This window comes from Microcebus murinus, chromosome 1, assembly GCF_040939455.1.
Source record: "Microcebus murinus isolate Inina chromosome 1, M.murinus_Inina_mat1.0, whole genome shotgun sequence".
In the NCBI taxonomy this organism is placed as follows: Eukaryota; Metazoa; Chordata; class Mammalia; order Primates; family Cheirogaleidae; genus Microcebus; species Microcebus murinus.
In genome coordinates, this window is record NC_134104.1 from 138,123,358 (window position 1) to 138,129,669 (window position 6,312).

Consider the following 6,312-nt stretch of genomic DNA (forward strand, 5'->3'; position numbering starts at 1 on the left):
CTTTGTCCTAAGGCTAGTAGGAATTGAGAATAAAAACCAGGAACACTTGGATTCCTTAACTGCTGTTTTTTTTCTTCTTTCCAACCCTAGTTCCCCAGAAAACGAAGTCAAAGAAACAGGAACTGAAAAAAGCCAAAGGCTTCAAGGATGGAGTAGGCCACAGATGAGCAAACAAATCCAGAAACTTTCCTAGGCTAGTCTGGATAAGATGAGTAAGGTCCTCTTGAAAAAAAGTGGGAAAAACATCCATGAAACTAGTCCATGGGGCAATTATCAGTCCCTGCTGTCTGGCAGGTCTTCCTACGTAGCTTTGAGCACTGGGCTCCTCACCTTTAGTGATGATGTCTCTGACACAACTCAATTCCAACATACGCTTGGCACTTTTAGCCAATGCCCTTCTCTGTCTTTATTCTAAACAGTTTACTCAGGAGAAGAGTGTGTGTGCATATGTGTTTATTCTGATAACTACAGATATATTTCAAATTTATAATTTTCACGTGCAATTTTCTATACTCACATACGATATTTTCACACTCTTTCTGAAACCTAACTGGCAATATTCCGAAGTCTTATAAATAGATAAGAGGGCAGGACCCCTCTGCTGAGTTGAACGCTAACCTCAGTCTACAATTTCCAACCTACCACATGCTTCATGCTTTTCTTATTAGTAGGCATCCAAATAAGTTATTATCTATTTTTATAATTATGTGTTTGGTGTTTGCTACCTTTGCAGTAGTCCATACATTCTGTGAGGGTTAATACTATCTTTCATTACTTTCTCCCCACTGATTAAAACATAATAGATACTCAATGAATATTTAATAAATGAATGAATGATAGAATAAAATGGAAGGAGAGGAATGGAGGAAAAACCAAAGAAAATTCTAATTTTATAGTACATTTCATTACTAGCTCTGGGCCACACATTATGTGCTCATGAAACTTATTTCCTAACTATCTTCTCTTGCTGCTCTTCCCCAAATATAAATATTAATTTCCCTGTCACAGACTGAAGCAGACTGAAGAAATAAGTCACTCATTTTTGTGGCTGTGGAGAAAACATTTTAAATAACGGTTTTTAAATTTTACTGAAACATATAGGGGTATGAGATCTTTAAAAATAAGTTCTAAATGTTTTGTTTTGCTTTAAATCCAAGGTCAAAAAAAATTAGTTGTGAGTAGTCATTATTTGCAGATACTGAAAAAGTTCAATATGCATTTCATATCATATTTTCAAATTACATTATCAAGTTGCATTTGAATGCAAATTCAGCTGCATTCAATATGCATTTCAAATATCACAAAAGGCACATTTTGGATGCTTTCTTGAAATGCAGAGTAAAAAAATAATATATTGTCTCTGGACTAGAAAAAATTAGTTGTATTGGTACAAACGACCATGGGGATTCACCCATGGGATTGCAGCCTACATGTCTGGGCTTCCTTTTGTGTTGAGAATGGAAAATAACAACACGGATAGAGCGAACATTAAATTCCAACAGTACTTCTGATTATCTGAAGTCGGAATAATGTTATCACTGGGGTTTATTTTTAAGAGTTTCTGACAACAAGCTAGTCTGAAACCTAGAAAAGAAAGTTTGTCAGTTTAGAACATCAAATTGAGTTGCAAGACATATTCTAACAGAGGTCTAAAAATAAGCAGAGGAATTGGGTGAACTATGTGAGTGTTTTTGTTCATTCCAGTTGACTGCTTTGGTATTAGGAAAAGGCACTCCCTGTGGGCGGACATGGAAGGATCCAGACAGGAGCATAGCAAGGCTGTGGGTCAGCTCTCATTCTCCGCCTCGGGTGGGCACCTGTGTATTGCACAAATCATGCAAGCATGAGCTATGGTTGTGCTTCCAGTTTTAGCAAGATATAAGGCATATTGATAAAGTTTAACAATAATGATTCCTATTGTGTTTTGATAATCTCTTTACACATTTATTCTTTTAATTAGCTCGAGGGGCAATTTTATACAATTATTAAAAACATGGGCTCCAACATGAGAGAGAACTTGATTTAAATTCTGAATTCATCACCCACTAGTTCAGTGACCTCTCTGAGTCCTCTGTGAGCCTCGATCGCTTCAACTACATTATTGAAATGATGGTGTCTTTATTAGTAATTTGTTGTAAGGATTAAATAAAATCAGGTATGTATCGTGCCTAGCATACTTTTTGGTACATAGTAGGTGCCCCAAAAATGATAGTTGCTGCTATGTGTTTTTTTAAATGATAGGTTTAATAAGGAAGTTTTTTTAAAATAAAAGGATGCTTGTTTTTAAATAAGTAAAACCACACAGATCAAGCCATGCCCCATTCAACTCTAACAATTGGGGGCAATATGTCAACCTATCAGGTTAATTTAGTTGAAATATTTTCTTGAGTACTTAATCCTATGAACAAATAATGACAATTAAATGATTGGAAGCATTTTGCTGGTCTTTGACGATACCAAAAGAGACAGTAAATTGTCCATATTTATGAAGTGCCTTGCATATTAACTAGTCATAAAAATGCAAAATATACTCATCTAGAAAGGGATATGCACTAGACTATACACATAGAAATGTCCACCTACCTTTTCACACGTCAGCAAATATTATAGTTGCTCTTATTTCAAAATGTATTCCATCGCATCCTAATTTTTCCATGAAATGAAGAAGTTTATTTTATAGACACACATGCATGTACAGGCACACACGTACACATGGTTTGTGTGAAAACATCAGCGCACAGGAAGTACAGAGGCGGTAGGGTGTGGGGCTGGTACTTTATATTTCAGTCTTAGCTTCACAGGCAGTTATTTTGCAAGTGGGTTTGAAAAAATAATTACATTAATCAAAACTCTATTTAGTTTCCTATATCAGTATTGATTTCACCTACACCTATCAAATTTATATTCTGCCTCTTTGATTGCCTACCTCCTACTCCCTCTCACTTCCCTGGGCTAAGAGTACATATAGATCTGCATACTGCAAATATGCTCAGGGTTATCCTTTGAAATCAAATACAAAGAAACAGAAATTAAGTTCATTTTTCCCTACCTCTGTTTCTCATTAGACCTCCTTCCCCTGAAATTCTTTGGTTCACCCTAGTTTTTTTTTTTTTAAACGACATTTACTGTATAAGCCAATGATGATTGCATTATATTCAGTTCTCTGCAAATTAATAAATTACTTTATTCTTGGCATGACATTTTAAACCATGAAAGTTAAATGGCAAATAAGATTTTCAGAAGCAGTTTGAAAAGCTGCCATAAAAGTGGTATCACATATCAATGGAGAAAGCCTGTAACTCATGGATTCATTGAGAGAGAGAAAGAGATAGAGAATAATAAATGTAGTAAAAGTATAACGGTTAACATTTGGGGGAACCTGAGTATACAAATAGTAATCAGTAATTATTTGCGCTGTGATTACAATTTTGTTATAAGTCTGAAATTATTTCAAAATAAAAAAAAATTAAAAATAATGCCAAGTCTGATTTTAAATGATGATGACTCATGCTCATTTAAGATGATGACTGTGTAGTGTGATTTAGAGGAATAGAGTGATTAGTGAGACTTACAAGTAAAGTACCCAATATGAACCAATCAGATACCCCACATCAAAGAGCAGCCATTTTTTTTATTTTAAAAATGTTATTTTATCTTATTTTTTTTATTTCAAGGTATTATGAGGGTACAAACATTTTGATTACATTTTGTTTCTTTGCCTCTCCCTAGCAAGGGATAGAGGCATGCCCTTCCCCTCTACAATGCTCACTGTGTCCTTTTGTTGTGAGTTTACCCACCTGCCCCCAACCCTCTCTAATCCCTGGAGAATATTACTACCGTGTGAGCACCATAGTATTAATCAGTCTGTACCAATTTGATGGCGAGTGCAAGTGGAGCCTATTCTTCCGATCTTGTGTTACCTCACTTTGGATAATGGGCTCAAGCTCAATCCAGGCAAATATAAGAGGATTACTGTCGCTAATTGAGTAATATTCCATTATATACATATACCAAATATTAACAATCCACTCGTGAATTGATGGGCACTTGGGTTGTTTCCATATCCTTGCAATAGTGAATTGTGCTGCCAAAAACACTCGAGTGCAAATGTCTTTATTATAGAATGTCTTTAAGAGCAGCCATTTTTAAAACCATATTCATCTCTGCTTAGTAAATCCTGGTTAAGATATATTAATAAATAATTTCAAAATCCAACACTAGTCTTCCAAGTCAACACCAGCAAAATAAACTAAAGCATAAAAGATTTCAAATAAATTTTGCATTAAACATAATTCCAGCCACTATCAAATATCCTGGCTTAGCATTACCAAAATAATATATCAGAGGAAAGCAACCGAATTTGCAAGCCACACACTGGCAATCTTAACTATGTCATATTTATAATCAGTTTTCCTTTTCTCTAGTTACTGGGAATTTTAATCATCTCAATTGTCTCCAGGAACTCCATCAGGCATCCACAAGCCGCAGTCCTGCCATTAGAATTCACAAGTCTACCTTGGGAAAGGATGCCATCTGCAACTGTAAGCGTGCCTCATGTAGCAATGCACAGGGGACATGAGTGTGCCCTCTGCAATATTTCTTAACCTTTGATTTATTTCAACATCATGGCATTTTATGGCATCCCTCATGAGACAGCTCCAATTATTCTCACAGTTTATCTAGGTTTCTGGAAAAGTCTGTTGGAATGTTGCTTTCCTGTCCCATTTCCCCCGACAATAGGTTTATTGAGGAATACATTTTTACCTTTTACATTTTTATTTCTGAGGAAAAACTGCTTACTAGACATTTGTTTTCCCCATGGTTCCCTAAGAGAGAAACAAAAACTTGGAAACTATGAAATAAGATAAATTGGGACACCAAGATAATCATGCACTTTGATTCTGATGTCCTGACCTATTTTTAAAAGCTGAGGAAAGAACAAGTTCTCTCTCCTCTCCTAGATCAGTCCATGGGAATTTTCTCAGTGCTGTGGTAATCTGGTGTATAAAATAGCTATTTTTATTCTTGAGAGGGAATTTCAGCTTTTTAACTTTCCAAAAGAAATAACTATAATTGTTCTTTAATTCTCAGTCTTCTCTTTTGGTGGATCAAAAATGGCAGCAGCTGGTATACCTTGGACTCCGGTAATGTTGGCCATGTCACTATAATTTCCAAGGTTCCTTATTCTTCAGAAAGTTTTTAATTCAGGATGTCTTGAAAATAAAAAAGGCAGGATTTAACCTTTCAAAGCAGGCAAATAATTGCCCAGTTATATGGGATGGTCCATTTTTGAGGAGGGAAACTGAATAGTTTGGAACATGATTTGGATATCATGAAGAGACCGTAATATAATTTATTACAAAAAATATGTTCATCTAGAAAGGTACAGCGAATTCCAAATTATCTGTGAAAACCAGGAATAAAGAGAACAGAAGAGGTGAAATCCAAAGATAATCTGAATCTTTCTTTTACTACCTTCGTCTGGCTGACCCCCATGCTTCCAGGTGCCACAGGGTCTTTGCATATTCTGTTCTCAGTCCCACACAGTAACGCTTTATTAGAGCTCATCTTTCCCTTATTTTTTTCTCATATCTGTATTTGTCTTACTGATGATTGAAGCAACATGTGATGCATTTATTGATACAACAATTATTTATGCAACCAACAATGGGCAGGTACTCTGTGGCATTGTGCATATAGGATTAGACAAGGTAAAGGTATTGTAGTCGGCAAATAAGGCATCCACAGACACAAACTATATTCCGGTTAGAGTCATTGCTGTGGCAGAGGCACATATGAAATGGGAAGCAGCATTACATGGTGATGAAGAACAGGTGTTCTGGAGCCACAGTGCCTGGGTTTGTTTAGCCATGCTCTGTCATCCGCTATGTGATTTTTGGCAAGTTTTCTTTTCTGGTCCTCAGTTTCCTCATCTGAAAAATGGGGATGATGATAATAATGTACATATTTCATAGGCTATTTTGATGATTAAATGAAAACAATACACGTAAAGTACTTGGAAGAGCCCCTGGATCTAGTAGGGTTTGTTCTTATTACAAATGCTATAGTAGTTAATAAGAATGTACAATTCATTCTACTTTTAGGCTTTTCAGAAGACCTGGCATTAGAATTACATTGTTAAGGCCTCACGAGTGCATAGAGCACAGACTTCTCCCTCAAATGTCTTGGGAACACCAGAAGACATCTCCATACTTCAAATTGCCAACTCTTGACAACTACCCAAGTTCTAAGTTTCAACCCAAGACTCTTTGCGTCAAGTTCTTCTCCTTCCACTTTAAAGAAATAATTTCC